General features: G+C 39.6%; 1 long non-coding RNA gene across 1 annotated transcript; it reads left to right on the forward strand.

Moving 5' to 3' along the window:
- The first annotated feature begins 34 nt into the window (after positions 1 to 34).
- On the forward strand, positions 35 to 21,300 carry LOC138733053 (uncharacterized). Its single transcript, XR_011339362.1, has 3 exons — positions 35 to 253; positions 3,369 to 3,417; positions 17,985 to 21,300. It is a non-coding gene; the product is annotated as an uncharacterized lncRNA (long non-coding RNA).
- The last annotated feature ends 1,174 nt before the right edge of the window (positions 21,301 to 22,474 follow it).

Consider the following 22,474-nt stretch of genomic DNA (forward strand, 5'->3'; position numbering starts at 1 on the left):
GCCGCGCGCGCGCGCCCCGCCCCGCCCCCGCCGCCGAGGCGCGAGGACCCCGCAGGAGGGGCGGCGCTGGTCCCGCCGCCCCCCCCGCGCTGCTCTCGGGTCTGGGGCCCGCGCTGAGGGGGGGGCGTGGGGGCTCGAGACCAAGGCTTGCGGGGAGCGGCTGAGGGACATGGGGGTGTTTAGCCTGGAGAAGAGGAGGGTGAGGGGAGGCCTTGTTGCCTTCTACAACCACCTGGAAGGAGATTGTAGCGAGGTGAGTGTTGGTCTCTTCCCCCGAGAGACGGGCGGTAGGACCAGTCGGAATGGCCTCGGGTTGCGGCAGAGGAGGTTCAGATTGGATATTAGGAAAAACTTGTTCACCAAAAGTGTCACCGGGCGCTGGCAGAGGTTGCCCAGGGAGGTGGTTGAATCACCACCCCTGGAGGTATTTAAAATACGGGTAGAGGAAGTGCGTAGGGGCATGGTTTAGTAGTGGACAGGCACAGTTGGCTTCATGATCTCAAATGTCTTTTCCAACCTAATGATTTTGTGATTTTGGACTTCAATACAGTAAGCGTCCTTTGTCAGGGCTGGGCAACATGAGGGGGTGAGCTCCATCGATCATGTGAACGAGCCAAGAGCTGGTTACACTATATATTTCCTACTTACATGCATATGTATAAACTTTCCCAGAAATCTTATACGTATTCTACTATTTTCCAAGGACTAATTTTAATGTTATGGACTTTACAACAGTCAGAACTCTTGCTAATTTGGAGCTGGCTCCAGATGTCCGCTTGACCTTGCATTTGAGATGGGGAGAGACTCAAAGCAGAGGTGATTATAGAAGAAGGGACATCTATTCAGCACAGATCATACTTCACACAAGATGTCATCATCTTCAAAGAATGAACAGGGTCTGGAAAAAGACTACTTGAAAGCAAACATGCTATCATAGGCACATTCTGTCTTACTTTAAAAATAATGCAATTACTTAGATGAAACTTCAGCTTAGGTCAAAACTATTCCACTTTTTGCAATTGTAACTACTTTTTGTATCAATGGTGTCAACACTGACCAAGCAGCCATGGTTGGCGCTGACCAAACGCCCAGGGTCACCAACATAACCCCCTGCCATTTTCAAGACTCAGTGTTAACTTAATTAGAGGGACAAAGTTGTACTGCTTCCAAGCAGATGCTCAAATGGAGCCATTTTAATGGTCTGGGAAAACTAGCTACTGCATTCCTCTCCTTCATGCAGTTGCTCAGCAGGTCCTCCTCTGCTTTTCTTCCAGAGAAATGGAAGTCAGAAAATAGTGTCCTGTTTGTCCTTGTAGAGCACCATAACGGGTAAATGGGAGAGGGGTAGGAACAGGCAGACTATTGCCTTGCATTTGTTAAGTTTTACTATAATATTTAAAAAGATTATACCTTATAGCTTGTGATTAGCAGCCTATTCCAGTAGTGCCTGCACTATGTAGAGCACAGTTTGCAGACTTTTGCAGCAGAAAGGAATAAAGAGTGCTTGTCCAGGAATTTTTGTTCTCAGTCGAAGAACATTTTATTTTATGAGAGTGAGTTTTGAACGATGATACACAACTATGTCAGTAGAAACAGAGAAACAGCAGTATTCTCAAAGACACAGAAAAACATAAAAAGCTAATAAAAACAGAACTAGATTCAGTGCAGTATCGTAACATCTCCTTGAAGCTGAAGGCAGACATGTTGTCCCTGAGCAGCTGTCATTCACAGTGGTTTCCAGAGTTAAGGACTAGTGAACACTTACCTGAGCAGAGGTAAGTGTATGGAACCCCCCCATGCAGAGCGCAAACAACCACAGTCATGGTGAAAGCTGAAAGAATTGCAGAAATATAATTTTCTTTTGCACCTTCACTGTTTGAGTTTACTTTCTTAGTATAAGAAATTAAAATAAAATTTAGTTTCTATTCACTTTTTCTGCAGTTTTCCACATCTACATTGGTAGGGCATGTTTACACCTAGATAAAAAGTTTTATTTCCAATGACCTCTTTAGTGTGTTTTTTAAAACAGGATGGTTGTGAAGAGTGCTAAAATAGTTATTGTTGTGAAGTGACAAAGGTCTTGAAGACTTTTTGCAGACTGCAGTGATTTTAAAGATGAAATTTAAAATTATTGGCAACAAGAGACATACCAGATGCCTGCTGCAGTGGGTCATTCTGTTCTTTGAACTGTGTCTCTGTAGTAGTGCTTAAAACTGCATGATACTTATACATGTGTTTTATTTTGGTAATTTAATACTACTGTGCAATTTATAATACTGTATTTTCAGTTCCTCCCAATTACACTGACATGCATGAATCAATACTCAAGAAAGAAAGCAAAGTTTTCCACATTCTTTTGGGTTTTTCAATGTTTTTTTCACTGCGATTTAGTTCTAGCAACATAAGCTTTGAAGTCAAAGTAGCACATGGAAAGTGCATTTAGTTACAGAGGGAAGGTATATTGCCATGCAGATTTATTATTTAAACATATATCATAATCAGAAAAAGGAGCAACTGCAACAAAACTGCTGAGTAACTACCTAAATAACATATGACGTTGCTTGGTAACCTGATTACTGCTGCATGCAAAAATCCAGATATTGATACTTGGTGATGGGTAAAGTAAATTGATTTAGCACAAGTGTATAAATCTTGACTTGGCCTCCCTGCTACTCTGAGAAGCAATGTTAGCATAAGAATAGAAACAGACTAGATGGAGAGTTGCTCAGCGATTCTCTGCACTCAGCTGTTACCTTTAACATGGTCACTCAGTCAAAATGTAATCCAAGGGAAAAATTTTGAAGATCCTTCACCCCAATTAATTTTACATTTGGAACTACCCTGGAAAGTCCATTCACATCAGGTTGCAGGTTCTCACAGAGTGCAGGACTGGGACTGAAAAGGGAGACATGCAGCTTGCTCGTTTTTTAGCTTTGCTCACAGCTTTTGTTTGAAAAGAGTTTGAAAAGAGGGGGATTTGGGACTGTGGTGTCTTTTCTGGTTTGTTTGGTTTTTTTAGTTTTTTTGTGTAGTACTGTTGCAACTTCGGCAGCACCGTGTGTAGGTGCAGAACTTGGGAGATTGCCAACTTGGCTAGTGGAGAGAATTTTCTTCAGAACATTATTCAGCACGCTTCAGCGCAGGGCACCTGCCATGATTCACTTGCTAGAGGAATAATCTCAATCTTAATTACAAGGAGGAGTGTGGCCTCTAAACTTAAGATGTAAATTAGGTACCTAAAATCAAGGAGTGTGAAAGTACTTGTGGATGTTCAGTTAGGCACCTAGTATTATTTAAGATACCTATAAAACCTATGAAATAAGACAGAAAGTCATTTACGTGTGTAACACTGATATGCGACTTTACAGGTAACAGTGAAAAGCTGGGAATAAAGACGAGAAGGAATCTCACGTGGTTGTAAGTTGTTTTGGTTTTCTTATATTTTGCATGCAGATGAGGTGTAATGAATAGTTTAATTTTCCCTGGATGAGCACATCAATGGCAGTATATAACTGAAATGAAAAGAGAACATATTTTAGGAGAAAAATAGAGCACCCTATTTTGGCTTTTCAAGCTAAATTACTTTCTTGCAAGATGGAAATTAATTGTCTGTGTGAAGTGGCTGTTGATATTTGAGAGTTAAATCTTTTATTAGCTACTTGTTCTCTAAGTTCGTTTATAAAGGTTGTTTCAATTTCATGCTACCTGCCAGGAGCTTTTGTGTCTTCTAATTTTCACGTTTGTTTTTTATTAATGGCAGAATTTTACTGATTAATATGCTATCCAAGTAGCACGCTTGCATTTCCAGTCTGGATTTTTAACTTTTTTTAAAGCCTTTTTGATCTTGTTTTAACACTGATACTGCTGAAGAAAAGTCCCTCATTTTTATGTATTATTAATAAGCATATAGCACACACAGCGAGTTTCCTTTCTGGCACCGTGCCTGTTCAATATGTTTTGCAGGCAGCTGTTTCCTTAGATTGTCTATTTTCTTTCTGTTCAATGCAGCTTTGAGATTATAATGCTAAGATATATGAATCTTATACCTTTGCTTACATAACACTTGTTATGCGTTTCCAGCACGTATTGTTAAAAAATAGACCTATGTGTCACTCATGCCTTGGAGCACACAGCAGATTTTGTCTTCACATTCATGTAAAACCCATTTATTTGTGCTTATAGTCTTCCGTCTTTAAAATGGAGACAACTGCATTGGATTGCTTTAGTTGACAAGCATCTGGGAATACCCCAGGCATGGAAGGCAGAAACAACCAAATCGTCTGCCCATTCTATGCAGAACATAAACAAAGCAGAATGCTATAACAATGAGAGGAACATAAATGTGCGAAGCAAGTCCTTGTGCATGGGTAAATTGGCAGTAATTGCCACGTAACTACAGTGATGTAGTATTGGAAGACCAGAGCCTAAAAAGGGTCTTAGGTACGTATAATAGGAATTGGGCAAGTATTTAGTAAAGAAAATTATAATGTTTTCTTTTGGGGCAAGGAACCCAGTTAATCCCGAAAGGGCCTGAAATAAAGATGTTTATTTCTGTGGGTCTAGTTGTAAGCAAACATAAAAATCAGTCCTGTTACAGAGGATTGACTAACAGTGGAGGTTCTAAAAATTGAGCTATTTGGAAGCTACAAGACACCTGGCCTTTTACGCTGAAGTTATAAAATGTTATATAAAAATCAACAGCACTTCATAAGCTATTTTTGTCAGATATAATTCTTTATTACTGTTCATAAGCAAGCCAGGAGTTGTGTATTACATTTCTGAATTACATAATTACATTACCCTTCTGTTCAGCTAATTTCTTTTTTTCTTTTTTTGTGGTTTATATCTGAACGCAATAACTGACCTTACAGTGGATGCACTGAAGATAATACATGAAGCTTAAGATACTGTTTACCTTTTTGCTAAAAGCTGCAGCATTTTTGAAGAAAATTGATTCCATAGTTACTGCTTGAAAAATACGACACATTATGCACAAATCACTCTGAAGATACATTTTAAGCTGTTATGGTGTAAACCATATTTATGTTCATTGCTTTTCCTTTTTAATCTTTTATGATTAACGCTATGTCATGCAGAGATCTGCTGAATATATTTCATTTTTTCTAAAAAATGCCTCACATCCATTGTCACACCGTATGGAGAAAACTGAGGCCTTTTTTTATTTTTCTATTCATTTTCATTAGACTAGGTTTTATCTTTTACATTCTAACCGTAACTGGATTTTTCTGCATTCTTTATACTCTACATACGGATGCAGTTAAGAAAGTCTGATAAGCTAAAATAGCGTTTTCTGTGAAAATTTATTCTGTCATATATAAAAGTTCTTCCAATGTCGAAGAATCTGAATGACCTTATGACCTGAATTTCCAGGACAGAGCAAAAGGTTAAATAATCACAGTCTTCATGTCTAGCTTACCTTGCTGTTTTAATATCCCACTCGTAAGTGTCCACGTTTTCTTATGGACACGTAGGTTCCGGAAGCCTATGGAACCCAGCAGAGCAACTTGGTGTCCCTGAAGTTGGGTGTTGAAATGCTCTCTATTATGATACCCAGCTCACTCTTTGAAGAATTTAGCAGGAAAGTTTACTTTTCATGCCTGAGAAAACAAACAAATATACTGTTTGTACAGAGTAACAGAGGCCATAGTGCTTACACTAAAGATGCAACTTACAGATAGACCTCATAAAAGGTCTGTAGACTCTTTCTATTCTGTCCCCTTTCTAATAGAGGACACGCATGCTCAGATCTTGCCGAAACTTGGAGCCAGGAGATTTTTGAAATGTGCTAGAAACTAGACCTGCAGTGATGGAGAACCATGATTTACATATGACATGGGAGATGTAAGAAAAATTAATAGATATCATCTTGTCATCTGTTCTATCTTCTGGGTTAGGTTATTGTACAAGATAAATTTATAAACCACTTTTTGGTATTTATTTTGTGCAGTATTTGAATTCTTACACCGTATTTAAAACAGCTGCACGTCTAAGACCTCAATCCAAAACCCACTGGAATCAGTGACGAGATCACACTGACTTCAAAAAAGCAGTTAATTGAGCCAAGATGTTAACAGGAAAAGATTGTTCTGTAAAAATAAAGTCTTGGCAGTGTTAGAAAGTTGGGCATTCTGAGGTTGCTTATAGTTGACATATTCCATCTTCATAGTGAGAAGGAGTTTATGCTACCTAAGGTTGGCTTATCTGTATCTAATTGGAAGCCAGGTATAAAGTATAAACTTCTTTCAGTCAGCACTTCATTACATTTACAAGCATTCCCACACACACTTGTGTGTAGGATGCAGAACAGATTAGAGACATTTAACTGCTTGGAGGCTTGCTTTGCCACAGAGCCATTCATCCAGACCCAGTAGGTTTTTTTCATACATGAATGGTGAAAGCAGAAAACTATTTCAGATTGTAGTCAGTTGCCACCTACATTTGTCCACCTGCTCACATCATAAAATAGTTTACAATTGTAATAAATGTAGCCATTCAGAGTAAGATTTGCCATGCTGAATGTCTGCCTCGGGCTTTGGCTAAATTTATACTAGAATGGCCGTGTCTTTTCTAAGTTTGGCCTTGGAGGAAATGATTGTCTTGAACACTGTGGCACCAGACCCTTCTCAGTCATGCCCAGCGAAAGGACAAGGGGCAACGAGTACAATCTGAAACACAAGTAGTTCACCTTAACATGAGGGAAACCTACTGTGAGGGAGACAGAGCACTGGAAAAGGCTGCCTAGGGAGGTTGTGGAGTCTCCTGTGGAGATACTCAAAACTTGCCTGGACACATGCAGCCATCTGTAAGTGGCCATGCTTTAGCAGGAGGGATGGACTAGCTGATCTCCAGAAGTCCCTTCCAATCCCTGTCTTCTGTGATATGCCAGCTAGCCTTTTGTATCATGTCCATGTCTTGTTCCAGAGAACTACACTTTGTCAGGGGCATCACTGGAATGCCAAGGATATGCCTTTTGCTAACTTTTTCCTTTCTGTCAAGTTATGCTAACTGGACAAGTTGCAGTATGTCTGTCTTGGAGGGCCTACAGTTCAGAAATGAGCCATACAAATAAGCAGGTGTGTTCTAGGTAAAGGTAGTGCCAGACAGTAATATGGAATCAGTGTCATAGGAGACGTTAAATCCATGAAAATGCCTTTGTTTGAAACTACTTTTAAAGCTACATTTTGTACATAGTGACGATAGCAACAAAACCAAAGTACTGTCTTTGTACGTTGCTGCTTGTTTTCCCCTCAGTGGATCAACGAGCTGTTTTAAATTAACAAGTTAGTCATATAGATGTGCAAGATTCTCAGAAATAGTATGAATAACAGTGGATAACCTATTAGTATCAGTTCAGGTCATGTTATCACTTGAAAAGATTGGAAGGGCTTAAAGATAGTCTTTCGCTTCAAGGCGGCATAGGTATCCGTATGACAGACGGCAGAGATGGAGGGAAGAGAATTACAAAACTCAGTCAGAATCTCAATTTGTTGTTGTCCAAACCTACCTCGTAAAATATTTCAAGCAATAAAGTGCACAGTCAATAAATTCTTCACAATGCTGGGCTTGTCAGTCATAAAATATTCGTAAAATTTCTCAGGGAATTTGTAGGTGACCTTGTTGCCTCCTTTAGTCTGCCTAAGTAAACCTTGTGTACAGGAATCATAGGTAGCAAAGTTTCCATGAGGTCAAATGGAAAGAAGTAAATACCCTCCAACCTCAACAATTCCACTACCCCTACAAACCTCTTTTTACGAAGGAGTGGATACTTCTTCATGCTCTCCCAGGAAAATTGCAAGACCTGAAATATTCCCTTGTAATGAGTGCTAAAAATACAGGAAAGGACTTTTTGTAAAATTAAACTTTCACCTCTGACCCACATATTTATTTTTCTCTTCTTAATGACAAATTACACAAGCAAAATGACATGCATTTGCTAATGCTTTTTTCCCTTAAATGGTTTTCTAGCATGCTCAGATTCAATTCCCCAGTTATGTCTTAACACTGCTGGTATATTTTTTGTTATGCTGTAATGCTACTGAATTATTTTATTTTATTCACTTCTGAGTTTCCAAAGATTTCCAAAGAAAGTAACTATTTTTGCAAGATTTGGCAGATGAACAACAAAACAATTTTTGACAAAAAAGCCGTCTTCTAACTGACTAACTAGAAAACATATATTCAGTTTTTACATACACTGGAAATTTTTATTACAGAACACTGTAAACTTATTCATTTTGGATTTTAAATTAAAGCAGATAACTAAAATTGGATTGTTGTTGGACAATTCATACAAGATATTAATTTTGCGAATTCAGCTCTGTGACAAAGTAGTAGAGCTCCACTGTGTCTTCAAATGGAATTAACTGTGAAAGTATTGAATGTGTTTTCAGATAAGCACAGTAAAATCCTGGTGTACAGAACTCAGTGGGTACATTCCTTTTAACTCCATTAGGGCCAGGATTTCACTTTATTTTATCCTGAAAAAAATGTTTCCATATTTTATTGTGTATCATTCTAGTCCCAGTTCTGAATATTTCTTCTGCTTCTTCTGCCTTTCTGCTAAATTACATGTATTTTCTCATTAAGCATGTTACTGTTATGGAAAGATGCAATGTAATTTTAATCCCCTTCATTTTGAAAGTGACTGTGGATTTTAGCTGCTTTAATCTGAGTACACAAAAAGGCCTTATTTTTAGAAAATTTCAGTTCCTCACTCTGAGAAAGCCATGCTCCTTAAAAGGCAAGGTAACTGAAAAGGTGTGACATGTAAAAGTGGCAAGGAAAGAAAAGATACTGAATCTGGGGAGGTCTGTGTTCATGGTGGTACCTGGTACAGTCAGAAATAGTAAACTTGTATTTAAACTGGATCAAGAAAAAAAATTGTTTCATATCAGTGAGAACAAGTAAGTGAATTAGTACAGCATGAACTGAAAATTCAATAACTTGACAATTGTTAGGTTAGCCTGGAAAAATAGTGTTCTTTTGTGTTGATGGTAGGTGTGACAACTGAATTTTTCCAACTGTAGTGTCTGTAATCTATTGTCTGAAAAAAAGTAAGGACAAGATTCAGAAAAAAATTAGTGTCTAGTCAAAGGAATGACAAATGCCTTTTCTTAAGAATTACATTTTCTGAAAGTAATTAATACATGTTTTACTACTACAGGCAAGCTAATAAGTTTCAAAGCATCTTTGTTGGATTATACAGCTTTTTCACATTATAAATATGAAATAGCAGAGTTTTCTATTTATCTGCATTTTTGAATAAACCAAGTTCCTGGTTAGATCTGTATGCAAATTTTGATCCAATGAGCTAAAGCTTTTTCAAGGGAGAACTGTTGTCTTCTTACCAATATAATTCTTATTGCTAAGCAATAAAATAATAGTAGTAATAACTTGAAATTTCAAAAAGGAATTGATAAGGTGATAAAGTGTTTAATTAGGCAGGAATTGGATACAGGTCAAGGTGTGATAGAAACTCTAGAAGATAATAAAAATAATTTATAAGCTAAATAATACCTTCAAAAAGTGTGATTCTTATAGACACATATTTCTTAACTAGAACCATAATTAAAAAAGCAGTCAGGGACCAGAGATAGCTAAACCATTACCTGACATTTTCATGTATTATTAGGGAACAGTAAGTTTTCAGTAGTGGCTGAAGTCAGATGAGCAATTCATAAAGTCTATATATGCATTTTTGTGTGTTATAAAAAAAAGATGTCGTCCGATTATATTAGTCTTCGCTCTATAAGCTTTTATTTGTAATGATAGTGATAAGCTGCAATGAATAAAAGATTTGATGAAGTGGATATTAGGGAAAAAGTAAAACACTAACATCTAACGAAAGTCAGACTAAAAATAATACAACCATCTTGTCTCCTCTTAGTAAGGACTGGCAGTATGACTCCTTATTTTACGTACTAGTAACTCCTGCAGCATTTCCACTAGTATATACATTTTAGTAATATAATTTAGTTTTATATTAGTGCTGTGAGGAGGAGGGAGTTGGACTCAATGATCCTTATGGGTCCCTTCTAACTTGAGATATTCTGTGATTCTATGATATTGCTGACAACAGTAAATCCAGTTACAGTTGAACCTGTGTTCCTAAGTAGGGACACATAGGGTTTGTGTAGCCATAGATAATTGCATTAATTCCTTAATGATTACCTAAACATTGATCTTTTGATTGTACTTATAAGACAACAGTTCAAGCACTATTCCCATGTGCACTGCAAATATTGATTAATTTTTATACGTCGTGATTTCTGAGGAAGAGAAGGTTTGTTAAGGAACTAGGATTGAGATGGATTACAGAACTGTAGAAAGGTAGAGCTAAGGGAGCTTAAAGCAATAGACCTATTTTACCCATTTCCAAAAGAATAACATCCTGACAGATTCGTATCTAAGGTGCTCTTAAGACTTTTTAGCAATGGAGACCACAGCCTTCACAGGTGACCTGTTCGAGTGTTTCTCAGTCCTTTCTGAGTTTTCCTTCAATGTCCACGTCTAATTTTTCTTGCTGCTGTTGAAGTCTATGACTTCTCATCTTATCCCTCTTGAATGGACAATAAATAATTAACTTATTCTTTGCAGGAATGTTTTATGTCCATGGAGATTCTTATCTGTATTATTCCTTAGCCTTTTCTAGTTTTTTTCAGGTTAGTTTATCTTAATTTATCCAGTCTTTCTTGTAGGCTCTGCGTTTGATGAGTCCTTCATATGGCCCTGTTCCGGGCTCTCTGCCATTGCTTGGATTTTGCTTTATGTTCTTTTTGAAAGTAGCATCCAAAATTGAAAGCACCCAAACTCTTAATACTGCATACCTGCATCTTGTAAGCTGTTCTCCTGGTTATATGTCCCAATATACTTTTTTCCCAACAGTGTATCTTGTTAACCGGTGATCAACAGGTAATCCATTACAAGTCACATGTCACCCCTATGTCACTAACCATGGAGACCTGTTGTGAGCCAGCTGCTGCTCATCTTGCAATTGTGTGATTAAACGTTCTTGTCTGAATATTGTATCTTGCATTTACTCTTGAATATCATCCATTCACTTGCATATGCTTTCTCCAGTTTTGCCAAGGTGATTTTGACTCTTAAAACTGTCTTGCACTTGAAACAGTCGCTTTCCACTCCAAATTACCTACAAACTCAATAAACACATTATTACGGTTTTGTCTTTCTAATGAAATATTTAACAGATTAAATTAGGCATAGGCTACTCCAAAATCCCACTTAGTCTAGCTTTTGTTTAGCCATGAACAACTGTTAACTCACTGTGAGATATTAGCATATTATTGCTTTTACATTTCCATTTTGGCAGTTTCATCTTTCTCACACTCCCTGAGCCCTCCATGTGTCTGTCACATGAGACAGAGGATCAAGTCAAGATATATCTATTTATTCTTCACTGCCCCACAGACTGTTCCCGTGTGGTACAGTAAAATAGCTGAGTGTGTTTGTTCTCCCCTATTTCCTCTCTAACTTTTAAGTGTTTACAAATAGATTGATCCATAATATTTGAGTTTGCCTACCATTTTTAAAGAAGAAATATGTATTACTTTTTTTTTCCCAGAGCATCACCACATTTCTCAAGAACAGCTACTGCAGTATCTGAAACTGCTTTGGGTGTTTGTTTAAGCAAGAATCACGCAGATCCTTACTTTGGATTTGTAGGAGTCCAAAGTTTACATTTTTTGGTGTCTACCAGTTCGAAGGCATCCAGCTCACTGAATTAGTCTGATACTGTCCTGTATAAGTATTGTCTTTGCTTGCATTAACTTTGTTAGAGACTGGTAATACAACAGTATTAAACCTTTAATTTTTGTCTGGATTATCTATCATTATTTCCGTCTTTCTGTCAATTCCCTTCTTGGTCTTCGAGTGCTGACGTGCCTGTAGGCATCTTGTTCCTATTGGTGTATCTAGCTCACTTTCTACCTCAGACCTTCATATGTGCTTACATAACTGAACTTGGTTTTCACCCTGTGTATGTTATGCTTATGGCTGGTGCCAGTGAAACCCATCATTAAGCAAATTGCTCCCTTCCTACATTCCCCATCTCCTACTTTGTATCCTTAGTATCATTTCTTTGCCAGTTCTCCTGAACCACCTACTTCTTTGACTTGTTTTCCTGATTTCTGCATTTTTTTTTCAGTCTGCTGATTCCCTTTTTCATCACTTCATCTCTTTTGAAAACTGATCAGCTCTCATGTCATGGTCATAACCTCACATTCTCAACTTTCTGAAACTCATTGGTTAGAGTCCAACTTTAAGCACTCTTTCACTGCTTGCATACATAGCTGCACCAAAACATTATTACCAACTCATTCCAAGAACTCACTGAGCGGTCTACAAACTATCCTGTACCTTCCAAAAGTGGCTTCAAATTTCTGCATAATTTACTTGAAGTTAACTCTGTTAACCACAGAACATCTTTCTCCTGTGAAATCCCAAATAAAGATAATCATGCATTCCTTGATCATGTGCCACCCCCACTCCCTCCACCCCCCATCCAGCTTGTTTGGAGGGTTAGAGTAGAAAAACGCTTCCCATGTTTGGAACTGGTTTTGCTTGTTCCATACTATCAGCACTGCAAGCCAGACGATAAGGCAATGTAAGAGAGCTTTTGCTGCACCTAAAAAGCATAGCAGTTGTGTGGGCTTGCTTCCTTCCTGCGACATTTTAGATATAAAAGGGTGAGTCCAGCACAAAGTTTACCAAACAAAACCTTTAGCTGTCAGTCAATGTCATAGCCTTTGTAACAGCAGCATGAGGCAGAATACTTGGTACACTGTACATTTGTAGTTATGATCCGTAGTAGTGACATAGGAGAATAGACCAGTTAGTTTTCCTAACAGCTGGAATATGCCTTACTTTGTAATTTACACAATGAAAACAATGTGGTGATAGACCCTATGATTATTTTCTTAACTGTATATCGTATTTTACTCAGTAAGGCATGGCATTAACCTGGGGCCGGAAAGACTGGTCAGTGAGAAAACCTCTCTAATTAAAATGTACTCTTATTTATAGTGTACTCGTAATGTTACCTAAATCTTTAGTTGATGATTGAACTTCTTCTCTAGAAACATCTGTGAAACAGAAGGGATGAGACTTTCTCTTAGAATTTGTGGGAACACATAAAATACACAGTACACTTCCTGTTATAGAAGGCTACTTATTAGTGTAAATACTTGTGCAATATTTGGCAAATGATCAAAACTAGCTTCTCCTGATGTGTTTACAGTGCTCTAAATTAAAAGCAAAGCCCATTTTCAAGTGACATTTGTCATACAAACTGAAATGTTTTCTCTCATGCTGCATGTGGTTATACTTCCTGCTTGACAGGATAAGCTCCAAATGCTGAGTACAAAGTTTGCAACAAAGTTCTTGTGAGAATTAGGCTTGCCATCTAGCAATTCTTCTTATGAAAAAGAACCAAAGGAGTCTTTCCCCCAGTGTTGGATTTTTTTTCTGTGACTGTATGTTTACTTAACTTCCTGCCTGTTGCTGTACTTAATCAGCTACACTGAGAGACATTCTTTTGATTTCATTGCATATTCTATTGCTGTTTACTCTGTTTTAATGTTCTTTCCCATAACCTTTGAGTGGTAGAATGGACATAGACAAGAACAGAAGAGCTCCCATTTCTCTAGTGAATGCTTCAGAAATGCGCTAAGGCATAAATTTAGCAGGAGGTTTGAACAGACACTGCCTTCTGCATCAAACTGTGAAAAATAGCTTGAAGTGTTACAGAAATGCAGTTTTGGTGTTACAAAGATTACTCAGCACCATATGGAAAACATTTTAATTTCAACTCAGGTTCAAAACCTGTTTTACAAACCTGTTTATTAATTATCATTATTCTTTCCTGAGGGTTTTTGACAAATTTTGAGAGAAAATTTGGTCAGTTCATAATAGCAGCTTTTGAGCGTATTTTACTATTACATATGTATTCAAAAGCGATGCAACGCTTAACATGTTGCACAGGAAAAAAGTGCTTGGGTCATGTTTCGTGTTATAAATAGACAGATAGGCAAACATACACACTGTGTCATTTCCAAGAAAAACGCTTCATATTCCAGTAACATGTCCCTTTTTTCATATCTTAGCTTTAGTAATCTTTTTATCGAGTTGCAGACTGCTCTTGGACTTTGGAGTAATCCTTGAAATTAAATAGAAATTCTTGGCATCTGTAGTTTTATTTCTTTTTTCCCTTTACCTAAGTGTTTTAATAACTATAAATGGTCCTGGTTGAAATTCCAATGAGACAATCTGCTATAGTTTGGGAAAACCACCATTTAGCATATGCAGGCAACTGCCTTGTGGATTTTTTCGGGCCGTAGCTTCAGCTGAATCGGGGATACTTGGAAAAAGAGTGAGTGAAAAAAGTGTGTATATGCACTCTTCAGGGGAAAAAAAAACCTTAATTGTCTTGTGTCCCAGCTCTTGAGTACCTTGCTAAATAGTACCTCTTTAAAGAGCACATTTTGCTTTCTGTTTTATAGGATTTAAGTGGCAAACGATTTTTTTTCCCCTATGGAGTAACAATAACATATTTAAGTACAGTTTTTGGAGCCAAAAATTTTCAGAGATGGTGTAAAAAATATCTGGCAAAGCTGAGGCAGACAATCCAAGAAATAAGAACTGAAGGCAAGTGATTACACTAGTTTTGCAAAGAAATGCTTTTGTAATAAATAATATATGTGGCCCAAGTTATCAAACTGCAGCTGCATGATGAAGAATACACTCTTTTTTCTTTACCTTTTTACATTTCCCCATTGCATAAGAAGAGTCTACCTTAAAAAAATGAGATCGTTGTAGAAGGCTGGATCCCTTTTCATTCATCTCGGGTAATTTTCAAGTAATATAATGTTGCCAGGAAATTAATGCCACAGTAAGGTAGTAGAATTGAGATTATCTCACTACACAGGACTCAGGAAAAAAATTCAGATGAAAAGCATTCTGTGAATACAAGAACACACCAAAATATTCAAATTGATATTGATATAGTCTGGAAGACAGGAATGAAAAGGGAGGGCAAGTTTCTCTAGGGTTAGCTCTAAATATTTTGGGGTTTTAAATCTAATTAGGATTACTCATTTATGCTTAGATACCCATAAGTGCTTTTTGAGGATATACAGATAAACACAGTAAAGATGCAGGTAATTGGAGAAAAAGACATTTCTAACTAAGCAAGAACACTGAAGTCAAGAGAACTGATCTTGGCTAATTTGAGATTTTAGACAAGGTTTGCTTATGGGACTGAACTAGTGACCCTGTGATTTCCTTATTTTATGAGATGGCTTTGGCAGCTTATGGAAAATTTGAGCATCTGGAATCTGAACTAACTGCAATGGGTGAGAAAATGAAACAGCTTCAACTGTATCAGCTTTCTGAGATCTACCCATGAGAATCGACAGAAGGGGAAAAAAAACATCCTAATCAATGATTGGGAGGTAGACAATAATGACTCTTGAGCAGCAGCAGTGTATTCTAGGCCATTGTTACCATGGTGGGTAACACTCCAATAGTCTTTTAGGAAAGAAGTCTGCTTCCAGCTACATTATAAAGGCTTGGTTTAGAGAGACGAAACTCTGGCATGGAGTCTCTGGGGTCTTCCTGTAATCTCTTGAGGCCAGAAGGAGTGTGTGAACAGGAGTGTCTTCCTCAAGGAGCATTATTACATGAGTTTTATGTGAGCAGGATTATCAGAAGAAAAGTAAACATTAACAAATACTGCAGACTTCCATGAAAGCAGACTAGTGAGTGAAAGCATCAGATTAGCAAGCATCACATGCACAGATTGTAACAGATAGTGATAAAATGGCTTCAGAAGACTCTTAGACTTTTCTTGTTACTCAAATTGATTATATCACATCCTACTGAAAAAGTAATATTCTGAGAGCTAGTTGACTTTTTGTAAAATGTGACATGCTACTTCACTGTTTATCACATCAAGCATGATCGTAATACATAAAAGCGAGGAGTTTATAGAATTTTTTTTGAGGTACAGAAGTTAGTTTCCCCCTCAGTCATTGTCCTGCTTAATAGGAGGATTTGAGACTTCTAACATAACAGAGTGGTTTATAAAGAATTCAGACTGCAAATGAGTTATTGTTACTTCTGCATGTCATCCTCAAGCCACACTTGCATTTTTTCCATGCGTGAAGGGACCAGTGCATAGATATTACATAAACCATATACCAAGAACCTAGTACACACATAAAAAGTTCCATAGTGGACACTCAGATACAAGGCATTGTTTTTAATTTCCATACATCTCTCACTGTCCTGCTAGGATTTACAGTGAAATGTGTTGTTGATCTAGAAATAGATGTAGAATAATACATAAATCTAAAAGCTGTGCCTTCCTTTCATGCCTCTTAACACTAGCACTGATGAGTCATTCTATAGGCAATTATAAAAAATCTGAAGTCTCTATATTGGTAGCCCTTGTCCTTATGGGAGATTTCAGCTTCCCAAACATCAGCTGGGAATGCCATACTGCTGTTTCAGGCAGGTCTGGGAAATTCCTGCAGTTGATTGAAGGTGATTTCTTGTCACAAGTAGGCAGTGAGCCAACTAGGAAAAGTGCACTCCTGGACTTGTTGTTTGTGAATAGAGAAGGATTCACAGGAGATGTTATGGTTGATGACTGTCTTGGCCACAGATTCATGGAGTGGTTGAGTTTAAAATTTTCAATGTAAAGAGCAAAAAGTTCACCAGAGTTCCTACCTGCTATTTCAAGAGAGTAAACTTAAAGCTACGCAGGGAGCCGCTTGACAGTCCCCTGGGAATCTGTTTTTCAGGGCTTAGGGGTCCACGAGTGTTGCTCAGTTTTGAAGAACCACCATTTAAAAGCAGAGAAGCAGGTAGCCCCATTGCGTCACAAGTCAAGTAAGCAGGGTAGAAGACCAGCCTGGCTGAACAAGGAACTCTTCTTGGGAGCAAGAAGGAAAAAGAGATTGGATAATCTCTAGAAGCAAGGTCAGGCTTTGCAAGAAGATTACAGAGGAGTGGTTTGCAAATGTAGGCAGGTGACACAAAAGGCCAAAGCTCAACTAGAGTTGCAACTGACTGTTGTTGTACCAGACAACGAGAAAGGATTTTTTGAACTGTTACTAGCAAGAGGACATCCAAGGAAAATATAGGACCCATACATGTCCGTACACATTGAAGATGGTCCCCTCGCAAACAGGGATGCAGAAAAAGTGGAGGCATTCAATGCATTTTTTTGCGTTAGTCTTTAATACTGAAAGTAACCTTAGGCTGCCCAGTCCTCGGAGTTGGAGGACCACAGCTGCAGGAGCAGTGACTGTCTGTTTGTGGGCAAAGAGATTCTAAGGGGCTAGATACATCAGTTGTATGTTCATAAGTCCATGGGGCCTGGTGAGATTTGTTCCAGAGTAATGAATGAGCTAGTGGATGTGATGGCAGGACCCCTTTCAAGCATTTACCAGAGGTCTTGGGAGTCCCCATTGATGGGAAGCTGGCCAACATTCCATTTTACAAGAAGAGCGGGATGGGATGGGATGGGATGGGATGGGATGGGATGGGATGGGATGGGATGGGATGGGATGGGATGGGATGGGATGGGATGGGATGGGATGGGATGGGATGGGATGGTTGGAAGGGACCTACAAGGATCATCTAGGCCAACTGCCTCACTACTCCTTGGCTGAACAAAACGTAAAGCCTGTTACAAAGGACATTGGCCAGGTGCCTGGCACTGACAGGTTTGGGGCATTGACTACCTCTCTAGAGAGCCTGTTCCAGGATCTGACCACCCTCTTGTTAAAGAAGGGTTTCCAAATGTCAGGTCTGAACCCTGGCTCCTCAAGTGGCTCTTCCTCCAGTAGTGAGGGCAGTGGGGGCAGAGGATTGGCTGCTGGCACCCCCACCGATGGCAATGGATGAGGTGCCAGGTAGCTTGTCTGTGATGGATATTGCAGGGCTGCGGCAGGGAGCTGGAACGGAGACGGGAGACCCTCCTGCAGGCCCAGCAGACAAAAGGCTTCCCTGCAGCATCGTTGCACAGTGACACTATAAATTCTTCCACAAATGTCCCTGTGTAGTCTAGGAGGGAGTCCTGCGGCATCAGAAGAAGAAGTTGTTCATCCACCCCATGGCTGATCAGGATGTCGATAACAGTGTCCTTCACCAAGGCTGCCTCCGCCTGGCTGCCGTTGAAGATGTGCCGCAGTGCTGTATGGAGCCAGAGCAGCAGGGCCTGGAAAAGGCTCGCCCATTCCTCCAGCTGGAGGCCACCCACAGGAGCTCTGGGCATCCCTTCCTCAGGCCGTGGTTGGGGCGCTCCAGGGTGGTGGAGGTCCTAGACAGCGGAGTCTTCCTGAGCTCCTTCCCCCTGGCGGACGATGACTTCTGGTATTACGGGTGGAGCGATGACATGCTCCACGTAGTCATCGTCCGCTCGCACCGAGTGCACTAGAGATGTGATCCTTCTCTTGCAGAGGGGGCACTCTGGCTTATCATCAGCCCACCGCAGGATGCAGGTGTAGCAGAAGAGGTGGAGGCATGGCATAGCAAAGCTGGGCTCCTCCCAGCTGTCCAGGCAGATGGGACAGCGGTCCTCCAGCTCTGTGGCCATGCTCTTCCCTTCCTGCCGTGGGCTGGGGGGAGTTGTGGCGCTCATGTTGTTCCCTCTTGCTGTTGCTGCAGCAGGGGGTGTTATGCTAGAAAAGGAAGAGAGGCCACAGTTGTTGACTGCTGTGGGGACAAGTCGAAGAAACATCCAGGTCCCACAAGAAGAAAACCCTCCCAGCTCCCAGGCGTGAGGTTGCCCCTCCCAGCTCACCGCTGCTGCTGTGAGTGCACCTCATGGGTGTCCTAGCTGCCTGAAGCAGGGCCAAGTAAAGTCCTCCAATGGCCAAGAACAGCAGGACTTGTTCTGCACTCCAGCCACACAAATTGCTCAGCTGGAGTGCAAGCATGAACCCCCTGCACAAGACTCCACCCAGGTACCAGCAGTGAGAGATGCATCTCATTGTTCCATGATGTCAAATTCCATCACTATATGCTATCACAGCCCAGTGCTTGGAGACATCTCGGTCTTGGTGTCATGGGAACACACTTCTTGGGAACTTAGCGAAATCAATGCCCAAAAACCTTAGCTGCTCCTCACAGGACATGCCTTCCAGCCCATTCACCAGCTTTGTTGCCCTCCTCTGGATGTATTCAAGTACCCTGATGACCTTCTTAAATTGTGGTACCCAGAACTGCACATGGAACTCAAGCTGAGGCTGCACTCACTAAATACAGTGGGGTAATCACCTCTTTTGACCAGCTGGTTAAACTGTGCATAATGCACCCCAGGATGTGGTTGCCCTCTTGGCTACCAGGACACACTGCAGATGCATAGTGTGTGCAGATGCACAGCACAGAGTGCTATCCCAGAGCTGCTTTGGCCCCAGCCCAGAGCTACGACATTACTGGCATAAGTGAAACCTGGTGGCATGAGTCCTGTGACTGGTGTGACGTGATAGATGGTTATAGGCTTTTCAGGAGGCATAGGCAGGGCAGATGAGCTAGTTCTGTTGGTGCTGTGTCTTAACACAGTGGCTGGATTGTGTGGCACTTGCGGTTGTTGACAACATGGTTGAGAGCCTCTGTGAATCTGCTATCGACCACCAAGCCAGGAAAACACCTATTAATTATTCTACAAGGAATTAAGGGGTATCTTTAGATCAGCTGCCCTTGTCCAGTTTATTATTTTACTTCTGTTCTCCTCTAAACTCCCTCTAGTATTTCTAAATCCTTAATGGGAACGAGGCCCAGAGAAAGGAACACACTGTTCTGCTACAATGGTCATCATTGCATTCTGTGTCTTTTCAGCTATTTTATGTGATACAATATTATGCTTTGGTATTTTCTGATTGCTATACAGACCATTAATATCCTGGCTTTCTGCAGGTCTGCATAACACAAACCCCATGGAAATTAATGCAATATGTCCTCGGTATATTTATAATGCAAAACTTAAGAGAATTTTTAGAGCTCCGAATTGTTAGAAAGAAACATGGTTAGTGTTGTGCTTCAGAAATGTAGACATAATGGATGCTGACTCTGACACGTAACAGATAGCAGAGTTAACATATGGAAGTTAATAGCTTAGATGCCCATTCAGGCGTTTGCACATCCAAGAATTGGAATAGCATGGGAAAGTGTAACAACTGCCTGACATTTTTAAGTTGTGCAGCCATTTGTAGGGGAAACAAGGGATGGCGGAGGAAGAATTAACTGTGTTGTCTGAATGTTGGTAGCATTATATGGCCATTTAGCTTCTCTGTAGCCTTTGGACTGAGTTGGGCTTTCTCATATCAGATCTCTCAGATGCAGTACAAGCAGGAGGGCAGGGGATTAAAATCCACATAAAATCACAGCAGAGTTGCAGGCCCTACATTTGGTCCTCCTGAGCTTTTCTGTTTATAATCCTGTGGTGCTCCATAGTGTTTAAGGAGGTGGAATTACCATTATTCTTGTCATGAACACAGGGAGTGGCACACAGGAAATAGCTGGTCATCATATCATAAAAAGCATAGATGCATTCATGCTATTTTCTAGAGTCCTAAACCCAAATGTTTTTCTGGTGCTTTCTCTTTCAAGCCAATAAACACTACATCTCTGTTCTGAGCTTTTGCTTGTAATTCACGAAGTCCTTTTAGAGCTGTCATTGAATAAATAATATTTAAATACCTGGCTGCCATCTCTTTTGCACATGAGCAAGTTGTAACTGCAGCGACATGAATAAAAGACTCTTATATTGCTGTTGTGTTGCAAGGGGGTTAGCCTTAGAGACAGGAAAATCAGTAGGAGTCCATTCCATGAATGAACTGTGAAGATTATGCCTTGGCAATGTTACTTATCTTGAGCAAGTCCCTAATTGTCCAGATAAAAAGTCTGCATCATTAATGAAGGTAAAATCTTAACACTGAGTTAAAAGCCTTAGGATATGGCCTAGTATTTTTAACTTTTAAATTGGCATTGTAATGGAACAATATGTGCTACTTGTTCTTATGCAATAAATACCGAAAATTGTTTTGTTTTATTCTTGCTGTTACCAAGCTTGTATTGTGTAATAAACTGTAAAAATATTTTTAAAACAATATGGTGTTAATAAAGGCCATATTAATTGGATTCTTTGTGAGTTTTATGCCATATTCATTGTATGGTGCCTCTTTTCAACAGCACATTTATGTACTAGCAAGTGGAAAAGATTTTTAGGAGCTGGTATTTTAATAAAACTTCAGAAATGTGTTTATGGTGCATTTTTACATTTCTGTTAAGTTCTACAGAAAATAGTTTTGGTCTCATGTTTACGTGTTCATACGGATATAAGGGCCCTAATAAAAACATCCAAAATAATAAAGATTAACCAGGAATTAACAGTTACCCATCTCCTATTCAAGAAGAAGGGCCTATTTGGCTGTACAAAATATTAATAAAATATATCCCATGCCAATATTTAAGTTTTACTGGAAGCAAGAAGTTGAGGCGATTCAGAAAATCATAATACATGGGCTCGGTATATGTATGAACCTATCCAGTCTTTGTACCTACCAAAATATAGGTATTGGTAGAACATGAAGATATGTTACTGTGTTTATATATAATTAAGTTAGGCAGATTTAACAGACAACCTGATACACACAGTTCAATGTTGATTAAGCACCAGTTGATGTTACTAAGAAAAAACTTTCCTTGCTCATAAACAGTTGCCATGGACTACTTTCCATGAAGCCCTTCATACTAATGATTATCACAGACAAGATTTGGGACTAGCCAAACTAACCCAGCTTGGTAATTAGTAAGTTCTCAAGAAAAAAATGACAATTTACATTGATAGTTCTCTGTAGTTCCCAGTTTCTGTATGTAGTCTTCCTTAACATTCTCATTTGAAGGCACACTCCACAGTCATTTTTCAGTTAATTTCCTGTAATCCATGTTCCTTCATATGAGAAAGATTCTACTTTCAGTATGTTTTATTTTGTCGGTTAATCACTGAGCTTAAAAGGCTTTTTCTAACACAGAGGATGTGATGCTAGTTTAAATCCACTTAGGTAAAGCCCATTTCGTGCTCAAACCAACCTTACAATCTCCAATGGAAGGACTAGCAAAGCAGCCAAGGATGAAAACATGGAGACCAATTTGTTTTCTATGGTACACAGAAGGCAGGCTGGAAGGGCACAGCTATCGAAGTCCCCAGTTCCTCTGGTCATATAATTGGAACGGGAGCACAGTCCCACTGTGTTCTCTCCCTCCCCCAGTCAGTGTGACTCTCCATCCTTTCTGGTACTGTGTCCTGAAGGAAAGCAGGCTAAAGGCTGAAGAGGGTGAGCCAAGAATGGGGCTTCATATCTACCATGCAAGCTTGTGCATTTTATGACTTTACAACCTCTGTGAGAGAGTCCAAGTGTTAGCTGCA

Source organism: Phaenicophaeus curvirostris, chromosome Z (assembly GCF_032191515.1).
Source record: "Phaenicophaeus curvirostris isolate KB17595 chromosome Z, BPBGC_Pcur_1.0, whole genome shotgun sequence".
Lineage (NCBI taxonomy): Eukaryota > Metazoa > Chordata > Aves > Cuculiformes > Cuculidae > Phaenicophaeus > Phaenicophaeus curvirostris.